The sequence below is a fragment of the Theropithecus gelada genome, chromosome 4 (assembly GCF_003255815.1).
Source record: "Theropithecus gelada isolate Dixy chromosome 4, Tgel_1.0, whole genome shotgun sequence".
In the NCBI taxonomy this organism is placed as follows: Eukaryota; Metazoa; Chordata; class Mammalia; order Primates; family Cercopithecidae; genus Theropithecus; species Theropithecus gelada.
In genome coordinates, this window is record NC_037671.1 from 135,519,140 (window position 1) to 135,539,607 (window position 20,468).

Here is a 20,468-nt window from a genome sequence, read left to right on the forward strand (position 1 = left end):
GGAGTCTCGCTCTGTCTCCCAGGCTGGAGTGCAGTGGCCGGATCTCAGCTCACTGCAAGCTCCGCCTCCCGGGTCCACGCCATTCTCCTGCCTCAGCCTCCCGAGTAGCTGGGACTACAGGCGCCCGCCACCTCACCCGGCTAGTTTTTTTTGTATTTTTTAGTAGAGACGGGGTTTCACCGTGTTAGCCAGGATGGTCTCGATCTCCTGACCTCATGATCCACCCATCTCGGCCTCCCAAAGTGCTGGGATTACAGGCTTGAGCCACCGCGCCCGGCCTATTCCTTAATTATTTGTTACTATGTAGTGTTGTCTGAACACTTTTCCTGCTTTTCCTGCCTCAAAACATCCTCCCCAACTTTGGCTATCCTGTCTCCTCCTGTCCCTGACCTGCTTCCTCCTTGCTCAGTCCTCTCCAGGAACTCTGGCTTCTTGCTCTTCCTAGAGCACACCAGGCATGATCCTGTGTTAGGACCTCAGTGCTAGCTGTATTCTGGAATGCTCTTCCTTTATACATCTACATAGCTCACTCCCTCACCAGACTGTCTTTGCTCAAAGTCTTAGTGAGACATACCATACCCTGACCATCCTATTTTATATTGCAAACTGACCCCCAAACAGTCCTAATCCCCCTCATCTCTATTAGTGTTTTTTAGATACTAAGTATTCATCATGCTTGCTTTTATTGTCTAGCTCCCTCTACAAGAATGTAAGCTTTCTGAGGACAGGGATTTATATCTGCTTTGTTTCTATTTCCCAAGCATGGAGGTCCAAGATAGTCCTAGCAATGGCCACATACTGTGCTGTGTTCACACCCTTCTGTAGTCCCTTCCCACATTGATAGGGCTGACTTATGTGGCCAGCAGGTTATTGCAGAAATCAGGGAGTATGAATCCAAAGATAGGTCATAAAAGGCATCCAAGGAATAGGTCCTCTAGACCCAGACAAGCCTTTAAATGACTGTAGATCTCTCCACCATCTTTGTATTTTGGCTAGCTCCTGTAATCCCAGAGCTTTGGGAGGCCAAAGCGAGAGGTTTGCTGGGGTCCAGGAGTTGGACACCAGCCTAGGCAACACCGAGGCCCCACCTCTAAAAACAAAGAAATTTTGAAGTCTCTAGTCCACTGAATTACTCTCTTTTGAATGGAAAGGATGTTTCCTTTTGTTTACTGATAACACGTGAGAGTTTCTTATATTATGTCCACATAACAAACAGCACATCCCAGCATCTGGAGTGGACCTCCAGCAAACTCCAACAGACCTGCCGCTGAGGGTCCTGACTGTTAGAAGGAAAACTAACAGTCAGTATTTTTTCCCCATTATCTTTAATTTTTCTTTCCTGAGAGCCATTATAGGTTTACAGCTAAACTGAGCAGAAGATACAGAGATTTCCTATATATCGCCTTCAGCACATGCATAACCTCCTTCACTATCAACATCCCCCACCAGAGTAGCACGTTTGTTACAATTGATAAGCCCACATTCTATTACCGAGGGTCTGTAGTTGACATTAGAATTCACTCTTACTGTTGCACATTTGATGGGTTTGGACAAATGTATAATGTCATGTATCCACCATTATATTATCATGCAGAGTATTTTCACTGCACAAAAAATCCACTGTGCTCCATCTGTTCATCCCTCCCTCCTCCTCAGAATTATTTGTAAGACTCCAAAAACACAGGACAGAGGGGATGTTCCAAGATGGCCGAATAGGAACAGCTCCAGTCTGCAGCTCCCAGCGTGAAGGACACAGAAGACGGGGGATTTCTGCATTTCCAACTGAGGTACCGGGTTCATCTCACTGGGGCTTGTCAGACAGTGGGTGCAGCCTACGGAGCAGGGTAGGGCATCACCTCACCCAGGAAGCACAAGGGGTCAGGGGATTCCCTTTCCTAGAAAAGAGAAGACGTGACAGACGGTACCAGGAAAATCGGGACACTCCCACCCTAATACTGCACTTTTCCAGCAGCCTTAGCAAACAGCACACCAGGATATTATATTCTGCACCTGGCTCAGAGGGTCCCATGCCCATGCAGCCTTGCTCACTGCTAGCACAGCAGTCTGAGATCGAACTGCAAGGTGGCAGCGAGGCTGGGGGAGGGGCATCAGCCATTGCTGAGGCTTGAGTAGGTAAACAAAGTGGCCAGAAGCTCAAAATGGGTGGAGCCCACCACAGCTCAAGGAGGCCAGCCTGCCTCTGTAGACTCCACCTCTGGGGGCAGGACATAGCTGAACAAAAGGCAGCAGAAACTTCTGCAGACTTAAACGTCCATCTCTGACAGCTTTGAAGTGAGTAGTGGTTCTCCCAGCATGGAGTTTGAGATCTGAGAACAGACAGACTGCCTCCTCAAGTGGGTCCCTGACCCCTGAGTAGCCTAACTGGGAGGCACCTCCCAGTAGGGGCCAACTGACACCTCATATGGCCGGGTGACCCTCTCAGACGAAGCTTCCAGAGGAAGGATCAGGCAGCAACATCTGCCGTTCTGCAATATTTGCTGTTCTGCAGCCTCCACTGGTGATACCCAGGCAAACAGGGTCTGGAGTGGACCTCCAGCAAACTCCAACAGATCTGCAGCTGAGGGTCCTGACTCTTAGAAGGAAAACTAACAAACGGAAAGGACATCTACACCAAAACCCCATCTGTACGTTACCATCATCAAAGACCAAAGGTAGATAAAACCACAAAGATGGGGAGAAACGAGCAGAAAAGCTGAAAATTCTAAAAACCAGAGCGCCTCTTCTCCTCCAAAGGAACACAGCTCCTTGCCAGCAATGGAACAAAGCTGGGTGGAGAATGACTTTGACAAGTTGAGAGAAGAAGGCTTCAGACGATCAGTAATAACAAACTTCTCCAGGCTAAAGGAGGATGTTTGAACCCATCACAAAGAAGCTAAAAACCTTGAAAAAAGACGAATGGCTAACTAGAATAAACAGTGTAGAGAAGTCTTTAAATGACCTGATGGAGCTGAAAACCATGGCATGAGAACTACATGATGCATGCACAAGCTTCAGTAGCCGATTTGATCAAGTGGAAGAAAGCGTATCAGTGATTGAAGATCAAATGAATGAAATGAAGCAAGAAGAGAAGTTCAGAGAAAAAAGAGTAAAAAGAAACGAACAAAGCCTCCAAGAAATATGGGACTATGTGAAAAGACCAAATCTACGTCTGATTGGTGTATCTGAAAGTGACAGGGAGAATGGAACCAAGTAGGAAAACACTTTTCAGGATATTATCCAGGAGAATTTACCCAACCTAGCAAGGCAGGCCAACATTCAAATTCAGGAAATACAGAGAACGCCACAAAGATACTCCTCGAGAAGAGCAACTCCAAGACACATAATCATCAGATTCACCAAAGTTGAAATGAAGGAAAAAATGTTAAAGGCAGCCAGAGAGAAAGGTCGGGTTACCCACAAAGGGAAGCCCATCAGACTAACAGCAGATCTATCAGCAGAAACCCTACAAGCCAGAATAGAGTGGGGGCCAATATTCAACATTCTTAAAGAAAAGAATTTTTCAACCCGGAATTTCATATCCAGCCAAACTAAGCTTCGTAAGTGAAGGAGAAATAAAATCCTTTATAGACAAAAAAATGCTGAGAGATTTTGTCACCACCAAGCCTGCCTTACAAGAGCTCCTGAAGGAAGTACTAAACATGGAAAGGAACAACCAGTACCTGCCACTGCAAAAACATGCCAAATTGTAAAGACCATCAATGCTAGGAAGAAACTGCATCAACTAATGAGCAATATAACCAGCTAACATCATAATGACAGGATCAAATTCACAAATAACAATATTAACCTTAAATGTAAATGGGCTAAATGCTCCCATTAAAAGACACAGACTGGCAAATTGGATAAAGAGTCAAGACCCATCAGTGTGCTGTATTCAGAAGACCCATCTCATGTGCAGAGACACACACAGGCTCAAAATAAAGGGATGGAGGAAGATCTACCAAACAAATGGAAAACAAAAAAAGCAGGGGTTGCAATCCTAGTCTCTGATAAAACAGAATTTAAACCAACAAATATCAAAAGAGACAAAGAGGGCCATTACCTAATGGTAAAGGGAACAATTTGACAAAAAGAGCTAACTCTCCTAAATATATATGCACCCAATACAGGAGCACCCAGATTCATAAAGCAAGTCCTTAGAGACCTACAAAGAGATTTAGACTCCCACATAATAATACTGGGAGACTTTAACACCCCACTGTCAACATTAGACAGATCAAGGAGACAGAAAGTTAACAAGGATATCCAGGAATTGAACTCAGCTCTGCAACAAGCAGACCTAATAGACATCTACAGAACTCTCCACCCCAAATCAACAGAATATACATTCTTTTCAGCACCACACAGCACTTATTCCAAAATTGACCACATAGTTGGAAGTAAAGCACTCCTCAGCAAATGTACAAGAATAGAAATTATAACAAACAGTCTCTCAGACCACAGTGCAATCAAACTACAACTCAGGATTAAGAAACTCACTCAAAACCGCTCAACTACTTGGAAACTGAACAACCTGCTCCTGAATGACTACTGGGTACATAACAAAATGAAGGCAGAAATAAAGATGTTCTTTGAAACCAATGAGAACAAAGACACAACATACCAGAATCTCTGGGACACATTTAAAGCAGTGTGTAGAGGGAAATTTATAGCACTAAATGCCCACAAGAGAAAGCAGGAAAGATCTAAAATTGACACCCTAACATCACAATTAAAACAACTAGAGAAGCAAGAGCAAACACATTCAAAAGCTAGTAGAAGGCAAGAAATAACTAAGATCAGAGCAGAACTGAAGGAGACAGAGACACAAAAAACTCTTCAAAAAGTCACTGAATCCAGGAGCTGGTTTTTTGGAAAGATCAACAAAATTCATAGACTGCTAGCAAGACTAATAAGAAGAGAAGAATCAAGTAGATGCAATAAAAAATTATAAAGGGGATATCACCACCAATGCCACAGAAATACAAACTACCATCAGAGAATACTATAAACACCTCTACGCAATTAAGCTAGAAAATCTAGAAGAAATGGATAAATTCCTGGACACATACACCCTCCCAAGACTAAACCAGGAATAAGTTGAATCCCTGAATAGACCAGTAACAGGTTCTGAAATTGAGGTAATAATTAATAGCCTACCAACCAAAAAAAGTCCAGGACCAGACCGATTCACAGCTGAATTCTACCAGAGGTACAAAGAGGAGCTGGTACCATTCCTTCTGAAACTATTCCAATCAATAGAAAAAGAGGGAATCCTCCCTAACTCATTTTATGAGGCAAACATCATCCTGATACCAAAGACTAGCAGAGACACAACAAAAAAAGAGAATTTTAGACCAATATCCCTGATGAACATCAATGCAAAATCCTCAATAAAATACTGGCAAACCGAATCCAGCAGCACATCAAAAAGCTTATCCACCACGATAAAGTTGGCTTCATCCCTGGGATGCAAGGCTGGTTCAACATACGCAATAAATGTAATCCATCATGTAAACAGAACCAACGACAAAAACCACATGATTATCTCAATAGATGCAGAAAAGGCCTTCAACAAAATTCAACAGCCTTTCATGCTAAAAACTCTCAATAAACTAGGTATTGATGGGACGTATCTCAAAATAATAAGAGCTATTTATGACAAACCCACAGCCAATATCATACTGAATGGGCAAAAACTGGAAGCATTCCCTTTGAAAACTGGCACAAGACAGGGATGCCCTCTCTCACCACTCCTATTCAACATAGTGTTGGAAGTTCTGGCCAGAGCAATCGGGCAAGAGACAGAAATAAAAGTATTCAATTAGGAAAATAGGAAGTCAAATTGTCTCTGTTCGCAGATGACATGATTGTATATTTAGAAAACCCCATCATCTCAGCCCAAAATGTCCTTAAGCTGATAAACAACTTCAGCAAACTCTCAGGATACAAAATCAACGTGCAAAAATCACAAGCATTCCTATACACCAATAATAGACAAACAGCCAAATCATGAGTAAACTCCCATTCACAATTGCTTCAGAGAGAATAAAATACCTAGGAATCCAACTTACAAGGGATGTGAAGGACCTCTTCAAGGAGAACTACAAACCACTGCTAAAGAAAATAAGAGAGGACACAAACAAATGGAAGAATATTCCATGTTCATGGATAGGAAGAATCAACATTGTGAAAATGGCCCTACTGCCCAAGGTAATTTATAGATTTAATGCCATCCCCATCAAGCTACCAATGACTTTCTTCACAGAATTGGAAAAAACTACTTTAAAGTTCATATGGAACCAAAAAAGAGCCTGCATGGCCAAGAAAATCCTAAGTAAAAAGAACAAAGCTGGAGGCATCATGCTACCTGCCTTCAAACTATACTGCAAGGCTACAGTAACCAAAACAGCATGGTACTGGCACCAAAAGAGAGATATAGACCAATGGAACAGAACAGAGCCCTCAGAAATAATACCACACATCTACAACCATCTGATCTTTGACAAATCTGACAAAAACAAAAAATGGAGAAAGGATTCCCTATTTAATAAATGGTGCTGGGAAAACTGGCTAGCCATATGTAGAAAGCTGAAACTGGATCCCTTCCTTACACCCTACACAAAAACTAATTCAAGATGGATTAAAGACTTACATGTTAAACCTAAAACCATAAAAACCCTAGAAGAAAGCCTAGGCAATGCCATTCAGGCCACAGGCATGGGCAAGGACTTCATGACTAAAACACCAAAAGCAATGGCAACAAAACCAAAACTGACAAATGGGATCTAATTAAACTAAAGAGCTTCTGCACAGCAAAAGAAACTACCATCAGAGTGAACAGGCAACCTACAGAATGGGAGAAAATTTTTACAATCTACCCATCTGACAAAGGGCTAATATCCAGCATCTACAAAGAACTTAAACAAATTTACAAGAAAAAAATCAAATAGCCCCGTCAAAAAGTGGGCAAAGGATATGAACAGGCACTTCCCAAAAGAAGACATTTATGCAGCCAACAGTCACATGAAAAAATGCTCATCATCACTGGCCATCAGAGAAATGCAAATCAAAACCATCTCACACCAGTTAGAATGGCAATCATTAAAAAGTCAGGAAACAACAGGTGCTGGAGAGGATGTGGAGAAATAGGAATGCTTTTACACTGTTGTTGGGACTGTAAACTAGTTCAACTATTGTGGAAGACAGTGTAGTGATTCCTCAAGGATCTAGAACTAGAAATACCATTTGACCTAGCCATCCCATTACTGGGCATATACCCAAAGGATTATGAATCATGCTGCTATAAAGACACATGCAGACGTATGTTTATTGTGGCACTATTCACAATAGCAAAGACTTGTAACCAACCCAAACGTCCATCAATGGTAGACTGGATTAAGAAAATGTGGCACACAGGCCGGGCGCAGTGGCTCATGCTTGTACTCCCAGCACTTTGGGAGGCTGAGGTGGGCGGATCATGAGGTCAGGAGATCTAGACCATGGTGAAACCCTGTCTCTACTAAAAATACAAAAAAAATTAGCCAGGCATGGTGGCGGGCGCCAATAGTCCCAGCTACTAGGGAGGCTGAGGCAGGAGAATGGCATGAACCCAGGAGGTGGTGCTTGCAGTGAACTGAGATCTCGCCACTGCACTCCAGCCTGGGTGACAGAGCAAGTCTTCATCTCAAAAAAACAAAAAAAACAAAAAAACAAAAAACAAAAGAAACTGTGGCACATATACACCATGGAATACTATGCAGCCATAAAAAAGGATGAGTTCATGTCCTTTGTAGGGACATGGATGAACTAGAAACCATCATTCTGAGCAAACTATCACAAGGACAGAAAATCAGACACTGCATGTTTTCACTCATAGGTGGGAATTGAACAATGAGAACACTTGGACACAGGAAGGGGAACATCACACACTGGGGCCTATTGTGGGTTGGGGGGAGGGGGGAGGGATAGCATTAGGCGATATACCTAATGTAAATGACGGGTTAATGGCTGCAGTACACCAACATGGCACATGTATACATATGTAACAAACCTGCACGTTGTGTACATGTACCCTAGAACTTAAAGTATAATTTATAAAAAAAGAAAAAGAAAAAAAAAAGACAACACAGGACAGGCATTATAGCATTTTAACACAGATAAGAGCTAAGCGGCCAGGCGCTGTGGCTCACACCTGTAATCCCCACAACTTTGGGAGGCCGAGATGGGCAGATCATTTGAGGCCAGGAGCTGGAGACCAGCCTGGCCAACATGGCAAAACTCCGTCTCTATTAAAAATACAAAAATTAGCCAGACGTGGTGGCGCACATCTGTAATCCCAGCTATTCGGGAAGCTGAGGCAGGAGAATTGCTTAAACCTGGGAGGCGGAGGATGCAGTGAGCCGAGATCATGCCACTGCACTCCAGCCTGGGAGACAAACTGAGGCTCTGTCTCAAAAACAAAAAACAAAACAAAACAAAAAAACCCTCAACTATTGGGATAGGCTTGGATCAATCCATGGTTCTGATAATTATTAGCTGTGTTTCCTTAGGCAATTATCTTAAACTGACTAAACCTCGTTTTCCTTGATTTCTGCAGTCTAAAATGTATGAAGGATAAAATGAAGAGGCACTATTTACTGCACCTGCTTTAAACACTATGCGTATTAAATGCAATATTTCAAGTATAGTGCTTAACATAGTCGTTGGCAGATTATAAGTAGTTTATAAATATTAGCTAATACTATCATTTCCTTGTAGATTTAATTGCTTTTATTGATTTTGAGATTGCGCTTAAAAAAAAAAAAAAAAAAGAGGGCCGGGCGCGGTGGCTCAAGCCTGTAATCCCAGCACTTTGGGAGGCCGAGACGGGCGGATCATGAGGTCAGGAGATCGAGACCATCCTGGCTAACACGGTGAAACCCCGTCTCTACTAAAAAATACAAAAAACTAGCCGGGCGAGGTGGCGGGCACCTGTAGTCCCAGCTACTCGGGAGGCTGAGGCAGGAGAATGGCGTGAACCCGGGAGGCGGAGCTTGCAGTGAGCTGAGATCCGGCCACTGCACTCCAGCCTGGGCGGCAGAGCGAGACTCCGTCTCAAAAAAAATAAAAAATAAAAAAAAAAAATAAAGAACCACTAGGGCTTTCAACATATCTTTCTAACATGATATGGCTCATTTCTAACCAACGTTGTTTTTTCATTTAAGAGACAGAATCTTTAAAAAAAAAAAAAAAAAAAAAAAAGAGGGTCTCACTCTGTAACCCGGGCTGGAATACACCAGCACGGTCACGGCTCACTTCAAGGTTTAACTCCAGGGCTCAAGGGATCTACCCGCCTCACTCTCCCAAAGTGCTGGGATTCAGAAGTGAGCCTCACTATGCTCGGCTCTTTGTGGTTTGGTTTTTTTTTTTTTTAAAAAAAAGACAGAGCCAACTGGGCACGGTGGCTGTAATCCCAGTATGTTGGGAGGCCAAGGTGGGCGGATCACAAGGTCAGGAAATTGAAACCATCCTGGCTAACATGGTGAAACCCCATCTCTACTAAAAATACAAAAAATTAGCCAGGCATGGTGGCATGTGCCTGTAGTCCCAGTTACTCGGGAGGCTGAAGCAGGAGAATCGCTTGAACCCAGGAGGTGGAGGTCACAGTGAGCCGAGATCGTGCCACTGCGCTCCAGCCTGCACAATAGAGCGAGACTCCCTTTCAAAAAAAAAAAAAGACAGAGCCTTGCTCTTTGCCCAGGCTGGAGTGCAGAGGCCCAGTCATGGCTCACTGCAACCTCAACCTCCCAGACTCAGCCAGTCCTGCCTACCTCAGCCTCCTGAGTAGCTGGGACCACAGGCACATACCACCACACCTGGTTAATTTTTATTTATTTTTTATTTTTTATTTTTTATTTTTGTAGAGACAGAGTCTTGCCATGTTGCCCAGGCTGGTCTCGAGCTTCTGGTCTTGAGGTTCTGGGCTCAAGCAATCCTCCCACCTTGGCCTCTAAGGTGGCCACTAAGCCCGGCCATCAATGTAGAATTCTCTACCCAACGAAAATATCTTTCAAAAACCTAAGTAAGATAAAGGTTTTTTCAGACATATAGCATCATTAATAATTAGGGAAACACAAACTAAACCACAATGAGATATCACTACACACCCATTAGAAGGGCTACAATTTAAAAGATGGAAGTGTGGAATCAACTCAAATGTCCATCAACGAATGAGTGGATAAACAAAATACCCATACAATTAAATATTATTCAGCAATAAAAATAAAGTGCTGCTACATGTTACAACATGGATGAACCCTGAAAACCTAATATGTTAAGTGAAAGAAAGTCACAAAAGACCTTGTATCATATGATTCCATTTAATGTAAAATGTATAGAATAGGCAAATCCACAGAGAGAGAAAGTATATTAGTGGGTGCATAGGACTAGGGGGAAAAGATCTGGGGGAAGAATGAGGTGTTACCACTAAATAGTATGGGGTTTTCTTTTCTTAAATGTTCAAAAATTGGTTGTAGTGATAGATGCACAATTCTGTGAATACAATAAACAATGTTTTACTTTTTTGAAATGGAGTTTTGCTCTTGTTGCCCAAGCTGGAGTGCAATGGCGTGATCTCAGCTCACTGCAACCTCCGCCTTCCGGGTTCAAGGGATTCTCCTGCCTCAGTCTCCCGAGTAGCGGGGATTACAGCATGCGCCACCATGCCCAGCTAATTTTTTGTATTTTTAGTTGAGATGGGGTTTCACCATGTTGGCCAGGCTGGTCTCAAACTCCTGACCTCAGGTGATCCACTACCTCAGCCTCCCAAAGTGCTGGGATTACAGGTGTGAGCCACCACACCTGGCTTTTTAAAAATTATTATTTTTTTTTTCAGACAGAATCTCGCTCTGCCGCCCAGGCTGGAGTGCAGCGGCACAATCTCAGCTCACTGCAACCTCCGCCTCCCAGGTTATAGCAATTCTCCTGCCTCAGCCTTCCAAGTAACTGGGACTAGAGGCGCACACCGCCAAACCTGGCTAATTTTTTTTATTTTAGTAGGGATGGGGTTGTTTATCATGCTGCCCAGGCTGCTCTCGAACTCCTGAGCTCAGGCAATCCACCGGCCTCAGCCTCCCAAAGTGCTAGGATTACCGGCATGAGCCACCATGCCCAGCCAATTTTTTATTTTAAATGTGCAAATTGTATGGTATGTGAATTATATCTCAATGGAACTATGTTTTTAGAAAAGGCTGGCATGTTGGAGAGAATATATACTGAAACTGGACCTCTCATACGCTGCTGGTAGGTACAACCACTTTGAAAGAGTTTGTCAGTTTCTTAAAAAGTTAAAAATACGATACGGCTGAGCGCGGTGGCTCACACCTATAATCTCAGCACTTTGGGAGGCTGAGGAGGGCAGATCACTTGAGGTCAGAGTTCGAGACCAGCCTGGCCAACATGGTGAAACCCCGTCTCTAATAAAAAAATATATAAAAATTAGCTGGGCATGGTGGTGGGCGCCTCTAACCCCAGCTACTCAGGACGCTAAAGCAGGAGAATAGCTTGAACACGGGAGGCGGAGGTTGCAGTGAGGCAAGATCATGCTGCTGGACTCCAGCCTGGGTGACAGTGCGAGACTCCGTCTCAAGAAAAAAGAAAAAAAGAAAAAACATTAAAAATATATGTACCATATGAATCAGCCAATCCAGTCCTAGATATTTACCCAAGAGAAATGAAAGTATATGTTCATACAGAGACTTGCACATGAATGTTTTGTAGCAGCTTTATTTGTAATAGTTGAACTCTGGAAACAACCCATAGTCTGTCAATAATAGGTAAAGAATAAACAAGTCTTGGTATAATCCACACAATGGAATACTACTCAGCGAGAAAAAGAAATAGACTCACATAAAGGGTGTGGTAGGCAGGTGGATGACATTAAAAGAGGGCAACATGAGACACTTAAGATGACAAAGCCATTCTGTATCTTTTTTTTTTTTTACAAATGGGGTCTCACAGGCACGGTGGCTCATGCCTGTAATCCCAGGCACTTTGGAAGGCCAAGGTAGGCAGATAGCCTGAGTCCAGGAGTTTGAGACCAGCCTGGGCAACATGGTGAAACCCCAGCTCTACAAAAAAAAAAAAAAAAAAAAATACAGAATGGCTTTATCACATGAAGGGGAGGTCAAGGCTTTAGGAGCTGTGACTGTACCACTGCACTCTAGCCTGCGTGACCGACTGACACCCTGTCTCAAAATAATAATAATATCACACCTGTAATCCCAGCACTTTGGGAGGCCGAGGTGGGCGAATCACCTGAGGTGAGGAGTTCAAGACCAGCCTGACCAACATTGTGAAACCCAGCCTCCACTAAAAATGCAAAATTAGCCAGGTGTGATGGTGCATGGCCGTAATCCCAGCTACTTGGGAGGCTGAGGCAGGAGAATCGCTTGAACCCAGGAGGCGGGCCATTGCACTCCAGCCTGGGCAACAAGGGCAAAACTCCGTCTCACACACACACACACACACACACACAAATTGGCTAGGCATGGAGGCACATGTCTGTAAACTCAGCTACCCGGGAGGCTGAGGCGGGAGAATTGCTTGAACGCGGGAGGCGGTGGTTGCCTTGAGCTAAGATCGCACCCTTTCACTCCAGCCTGGGCAACAAGCACGAAACTCTATTTCAAAATAATAATAATAATACAGAGAGCTCTTCTGTACAATTTACCCAGTTTCCCACAATGGTAACATCTTACAAAACTAGAGTACAACATCGCAACCAGGATATTGATCTTGATACAATCTACTGATCATATACTCTTGTTTTTTGAGACAGAGTCTCACTCTGTCGCCCAGGCTGGACTGCAGTGGTGAGATCTCAGCTCACTGCACACTGTGCCTCCTGGGTTCAAGCCATTCTCCTGCCTCAGCCTCCCAAGTAGCTGGGATTACAGGCGCCCGCCACTACACCTGGCTAATTTTTTTTGTATTTTTAGTAGAGGCAAGGTTTCACCATGTGGGCCAGGATGGTCTCTAACTCCTGACGTCAAATGATCCACCCATCTTGGCCTTCCAAAGTGCTGGGATTACGGGTGTGAGCCACTACCATGCCCACCACATCTGGCCCTTTGATCTTATATTCTTCTTTTTTTTGAGATGGAGTTTCGTTCTTGTTGCCCAGGCTGGAGTACAATGGTGTGATCTCGGCTCATTGCAACCTCCACCTCCCACATTTAAGCGATTCTCCTGTCTCAGCCTCCCAAGTAGCTGGGATTACTGGCATGTTTCACCACGCCTGGCTAATTTTGTATTCTTAGTAGAGATGGAGTTTCTCCATGTTGGTCAGGCTGGTCTCGAACTCCTGACCTCAGGTGATCTGCCCGCCTTAGCTTCCCAAAGTGCTGGGATTACAGGCGTGAGCCACTGTGCCAAGCCTTGATCTTATATATTCTTGAGTGTTTTAGTTCTATACAATTTTATCACATGGATTCCTGTATGCCACTGGACTTGGAAGCTCACACCTGTAATTCCTACACTTTGGGAGGCCAGGAGGATCACGTGCGGGCAGAAGTTTCAGACCAGCCTGGGCAATAGAGCAAGAATCCATTTCTATTCAAAAAAAAAAAAAAAAAAAAAAAAAGAAAACAAAAGAAAGAAAGAAAGAAAGAAAAGAAAAAAGAAAAAAAGGCAGAAGAAAATTTTTGGAGGTGATGGATATGTTTTCTATCTTGATTGTGGTGATGGCTGTACACATACAAAATTTATTAAGTTGTACACTTTTTCATATGTGTGATTTATTGTGTATCAGTTATACCTCAATAATGCTGTTTTTAAAAATTCTGGGCCAGGCATGGTGGCTCACGCCTGTAATCCCTGCACTTTGGGAGGCTGAGGTCAGGAGTTCAAGATCAGCCTGGTGAAACCAGGTGAAACCCCATCTCTACTAAAAATACAAAAATTAGCCAGGCGTGGTGGTGGGTGCCTATAATTTCAGCTACTTGGGAGGCTGAGGCAGGAGAATGGCTTGAACTTGGGAGGCGGAGGTTCCAATGAGCTGAGATCATGCCACTGCACTCCAGCCTGGGTAACAAGGGCACAACTCCATCTCAAAAAATAAATATATATATATATATATATATATATATATATATATATATATATGGAACAGACCCCCAAATCTGGCCATAAACTGGTCCCAAAACTGGCCAATTATAACTTCTGGGCCTATAATTTTATGGGGGATAGATTTATTACAATTGGGGGAACAAGTTTTAATTCCAGAGCATTATGCAGCCCTCAAAGTCAACATATGACGCAAGAATGGGGTATGTCCATGGTATGGGACTAGGAAAAAATTTGCAAGGTTTGAAGGAACTGCTTCAAACGGAAAGACAAAGTTCACGCCAAGGTTGAAGATATCATTTTTAACGGCAGCCATTGTTAAGCCTCCAGAACCTACACCTTTAAAATGGTTAACAGATAAGCCAATTTGGATAGAACAATGGCTGCTAAGTAAAGAGAAACTGCAGACTTTAGAGGACTTAGTTAATGAACAATTAGAAAAAGGACACATAGCTCCAACATTTTCCCCTTGGAATTCTCCAGTTTTCATAATTAAGAAAAAATCAGGTAAATGGAGAATGTTAACTGACTTAAGAGCCATTAATTCAGTTATACAACCTATGGGGACATTGCAGCCAGGACTGCCTTCTCCTGCTATGATTCCAAAAAATTGGCCTTTAATAGTCATAGATTTAAGACTCTCTCTTTACTATCCCCTTAGCTGAGCAAGACTGTGAATGGTTTGCATTTACAATTCCTGCAGTAAACAACCTGCAGCCTGCTAAATGTTTTCATTGGAAAGTGTTGCCACAAGGTATGTTAAACAGTCCAACAATTTGCCAGACTTATGTAGGGCAAGCAATTGAACCTACTCATAAAAAATTTTCACAATGTTACAATATTCACTATATAGACAATATACTTTGTGCTGTCCCACTCAAGAAATATTACTCCAATGTTATAATCACTTGCAAAATTTGATTTCTCGCACTGGTTTAATTATAGCTCCTGACAAAATTCAGACTACAACTACTTACCCCTACTTGGGGGCCTTAGTAAATGACACTACCATTGTGTCACAGAAAGTAACCATACATAGGGATCAATTGAAAACATTGAATGACTTTCAAAAATTACTAGGGGACGTTAATTAGATACGATCTGCTCTAGGCATTCCTACCTATGCCATGAATAATCTATTTTCTATCCTAAGAGGAGATCCTAGTTTCACTAGCCCTTGGCAATTAACAAAAGAAGTTGAAGCAGAGCTGCAGCTAATCGAAAAGCAAGTCCATATGGCTCAAATAAATATAATAGATCCAGAGAAGACTCTAGATTTGCTAATTTTTCCAACTCAGCATTCACCTACTGGTGTTATTGTTCAAGAGGAAGATCTTGTAGAGTGGCTTTTTCTTCCACATACTAATTCACAGACTATAACTCCTTACTTGGATCAAATCACTACTATGATAGGAAATGGGAGAACTCGGATTACTAAATTACATGGATATGATCCTGGAAAAATTATTGTCCCTCTCATGAAGGCACAAATACAGCAAGCTTTTATAAATAGTCTTACTTGGCAAACCCATTTAGCTGACTTTGTGGGTATTCTCAATCATTTCCCTAAAACAAAATTATTTCCATTTTTGAAATTAACTAATTGGATTCTCCCTAAAATAACTAAATTTAAACCAATTGAAAATGTTTTTACAGATGGGTCTAGTAATGGTAAAGCTTCTTATTCTGGCTTGAAAGATAAAATTTTTTGGACACCCTATACTTCAGCTCAAAAAGCAGAGCTTGTAGCTGTAATTGAGGTATTGACTGCTTTTGATATGCCTGCTAATGTGATTTCTGATTCTTCATGAGTGGTTCATTCCACACAATTAATTGAAAATGCTAAAAAAAAAGAAAAAAAAAAGAAAAAGAAAATGCTTAGTTATGATTTCATACAGATGAACAACTGATGACTTTATCTATCCAATTGCAAACAGCAGTTAGGAGCAGAATGCACCCTTTTTACATCACTCACATTAGGGCTCATACACTTCTTCCAGGACCTTTGACTGAAGGGAATCAAATGGCTCATCACCTACTTGCTACTGCAATATCTAATGCTAGACACCTTCACAATTTAACCCATGTTAATGCCTCTGGTCTCAAACGCAGATACAGCATTACCTGGAAAGAAGTGAAAGCTATTATCCAGCGATGCCCAACTTGCCAAATGGTGCCTTCCTCATCTTTTACAGGAGGAGTTAATCCTTGAGGATTGGAACCTAATTCTCTTTGGCAAATGGATGTCACACATGTTCCCTCGTTTGGGAGACTAGCTTACGTACATGTATGTGTGGACACGTTCTCTCACTTTGTCTGGGCTACATGCCACTCAGGAGAGTCTTCCGCCTGTGTTAAACGTCACCTATTGCAGTGTTTTGCGGTGATGGGCATTGCAGCTTCTATTAAAACAGATAATGCCCCAGGCTATACTAGCCAAGCTCTAGCTACATTTTTCTCTATATGGAATATTAAACATATTACTGGAATCCCATATAATTCTCAAGGACAAGCCATAGTGGAAAAAATGAATCTCTCCCTGAAACAGCAGTTGCAAAAGCAGAGGGGGGAAAACAGGGACTATGGGATACCCCGTATGCAATTGAATCTCACATTATTGACTTTAAATTTTTTGAGCCTGCCTAAAGGCCAGATGCTTTAGCAGCTGAACAGCATCTACAGAAACCAGCTGCAAAGACAGAAGCAGAACAACTGGTTTGGTGGCAAGATCTGATAATAAAAAGTTGGGAAATAGGTAAAATAATAACTTGGGGTAGAGGTTATGCTTGTGTTTCTCCAGGACTGAATCAACAGTCAATTTGGATACCATCAAGACACCTGAAACCTTATCATGAGCCAGATGCTGAGGAAGAGATTCCTAGAGGATCCCGAGGACCCCCGGTTGCAGCCATGTTGAGACTGACGCTGAGGAGGACCCCAACTGTCATGAGCAACACCCATTGAACACAGCCACCCACCTGGGGACAGATCAAGAAGCTGTCACAGATGGTGGAAGAAAACCTGAGGAAAGCAGGACAACCAGTCACAATGAATAATTTGATGATAGCTATAATGGCAGTGATCACCATTGCCATGAGTATTCCTTCAACAAGGGCTGACACAGAGAACAATTATACTTACTGGGAATATTTATCAATCTTGGCTGGCAATAATGCCTGGATGTAATCACTCTATGACACAGTTACACATGTTTTCTGATCTCAGTATTTACCATAATAAATCTGCTCCTATAATTGAGGTATACCACCATCAAAAACCTATTTGCCAACAGAATAGAACCTGGCCAGAAATAATGAACATACTTGTTTGGGAAGATTGCATTGCAGAACAGGAAGAGGTGCTGTGAAATGATTCCTATGGAATCATTATTGATTAGTCCCCTAAGGGGATGTTTAGCTTGAATTGCACCTCTCAGTCTGCATGCCACTGCCACACTATGTTCAGCTGGTCTGAACAAAATGGTCACATGGGGAAATGGTAAGAAATACGGCAAGAGTTCCTATTAATTGGAGACATGGTGGTATAGTGGCACCTCAGCCTCAAATCATATGGCCCGCTGTAGGAGCTAAATGTAAGAATTTGTGGAAACTATTAATGGCTCTTAATAAGATCAAAATTTGGGAAAGAATAAAAAAGCATCTAGAAGGACACTCTACAGACTTGTCTTTGGATATTGCAAAATCAAAAGAATGAATATTTAAAGCATCCCAGGCACACCTGACCTTAATGCCAGGAACTGGAGTGCTTGAAGGAGCTGCAGACAGATTAGCAGCTAGTAACCCATTAAAATAGATAAAGATGCTGGGCGCAGTGGCTCACGCCTGTAATCCTAGCACTTTGGGAGGCCGAGGAGGGTGGATCACGAGGTCAGGAAATCGAGACCATCCTAGCTAACATGGTGAACCCCATCTCTACTAAAAATACAAACTATTAGCCAGGTGTGGTGGCCAGCACCTGTAGTCCAAGCTACTCAGGAGGCTGAGGCAGGAGAACGGCATGAACCCAGGAGGCGGAGCTTGCAGTGAGCTGAGACCGTGCCATTGCACTCCAGCCTGGGTGACAGAGCAAGACTCCATCTCAAGAAAAAGAAAAAAATAGATAAAGACACTTTTGGATGCTCTGTGATTTCAATGATGATTGTGCTTTTAATCTGTGTTGTTTGTCTTTGTATAGTCTGCAGACGCGGATCCCAGCTCCTGCGAGAAGTAGCTCACTGTGACTACTTTTATTGCTTTGTAAAACTAAAAAAGGGGGACATGTTGGGAACACGCCCCCAAATCTGGCCATAAACTGGCCCCAAAACTGGCCATAAACGAAATCTCTGCAGCACTGTAACATGTTCGTGTTGGCCATGACGCCCACACTGAAGGTTGTGGGTTTACTGGAATGAGGAAAGGAATACCTGGCCCACCCAGGGCAGAAAACCACTTAAAGGTGTTCCTAAACCACAAACAATAGCATGAGCGATCTGTGCCTTAAGGACCTGTTCCTGCTGCAGATAACTAGCTAGAGCTCTTGCTTTGTTTCGGCCCATCCCTTTGTTTCCTGTAAGGAATACTTTTAGTTAATCTATAACCTATAGAAAGAATGCTTATCATTGGCTTGCCGTCAATAAATATGTGGGTCAAACTCTGTTCAGGGCTCTCAGCTCTGAAGGCTGTCAGCTCCCTGACCCCACTCCACACTCTATGTTTCTGTGTGTGTGTCTTTAATTCCTCTAATGCCACTGGGTTAGGGTCTCCATGATCGAGCTGGTCTCGGTATGCATATATATATGCATATATTTGGAATATATATATATATATTCCAAAAGTGGCTGCATGCAGTGGTTCACAATCCCAGCACTTTGGGAGGCTGAGGTCAGAGGATAGCTTGAGTTCAGGAGTTTGAGATCAGTCTGGGCAACATAGGCAGACCCCATCTCTACAAAAACAATTAAAAATTAGCCAGGTTAGTGGTGGCACATGTTTGTAGTCCCAGCTACTTGGGAGGTTGAGTGGGGAGGATCCATTTAGCCCAGGAGTTCAAGGCTACAGTGAGGGTAACAGAGCAAGACCCTGTCTGAAAAGAATTCTAAAAATCCTGGCCAGGCGCAGTGGCTCACACCTGTAATCCCAACACTTTGGAAGGCCGAAGTGAGTGGATCACGAGGTCAGGAGTTGAAGACCAGCCTGACCAAGATGGTGAAACCCTGTCTCTACTAAAAATACAAAAATTCCGGTTCTGGTGTCAGTTTGAGGCGCAGCTGCCACCGCTGGAGCCACGATACCTAAAGGAGGGAGAAAGGGAGGCCACAAAGGCCGGGCAAGGCAGTGTATGAGCCCTGAGGAGATCGACGTGCAGTTGCAGGCTGAGAAGCAGAAGGCCAGGGAAGAAGAGGAGCAAAAAGAAGGTGGAGATGGAGCTGCAGGTGACCCCAAAAGGAGAAGAAATCTCTAGACTCAGATGACAATGAGGATGAAGATGACTACCAGCAAAGGCGCAAATGTGTGGAAGGGCTCATCAACAATAAGAACCCGAACCGGGTGGCACAGACAACCAAAAAGCTCACACAACTGGATCTGGATGGGCCAAAGGAGCTTTCAAGGAGAGAACGACAGGAAATTGAGAAGCAGAAGGCAAAAGAGCGTTACATGAAAATGCACTTGGCCGGGAAGACAGAGCAACCAAGGCCGACCTGGCCCGGGTGACCATCATCCGGAAACAGCAGGACGACGCTGCCTGGAAGAAGGAAGAGGAAAGGAAAGCAAAAGACAACGCCACATTGTCAGGAAAACCAATGCAGTCGCTCTCCCTGAATAAGCAACTGTGACCCGCAGGAGAAAATGCCAGGGACCTGGGCCGTGCTGCCGGGACTTCTGCTGTGTCTTGCCCACCCTGTGCCCTGGCGCCACTGCAACAGCCCCTCACGGCCAGAAGCACCCCACAGCCTGGGGCCTCCCTTCATCTTGGCACAGAAATTGTTTGGGGGATGTGGGGGGGATGGGGGAGGGGTAGCTGCTATATTTGAGACAGAAAGATTCAGGACAGCATTTCATATGGAACCATTTGAATGTTTTTGCTGTTTTTAGAATGCAGAGCCCCAGCTGGAGGATGTCTGAGAGATCAGGTAAGAAGAGCTTTCATTTGTCTGGTAAATAGCACATAAGGGCGTGGTCATGCCAGGAGGCAGCTGCTCACGGGTTTGCTACAGCCAGCCCTGGACTATGTTGCCTGGGTGCTCATTCAGAGAGGGGCTGTCATCTGGGAGCCTGTGCCCCTGGGTCCTCAAGAGTCATGGCTTGCCCCTGGTCAGTCCTGTCTGACCAAGGCCTCGCCACTCTGCCCTTCCCCGCCCGGTT

The 20,468-nt window shown here is 43.5% G+C and overlaps 1 pseudogene; it reads left to right on the plus strand.

Annotated features, from left to right (window-relative positions):
• The window catches only part of LOC112622667, a 29,907-nt pseudogene extending 9,968 nt beyond the window's left edge, over positions 1 to 19,939 (plus strand).
• Positions 19,940 to 20,468: the final 529 nt, after the last annotated feature.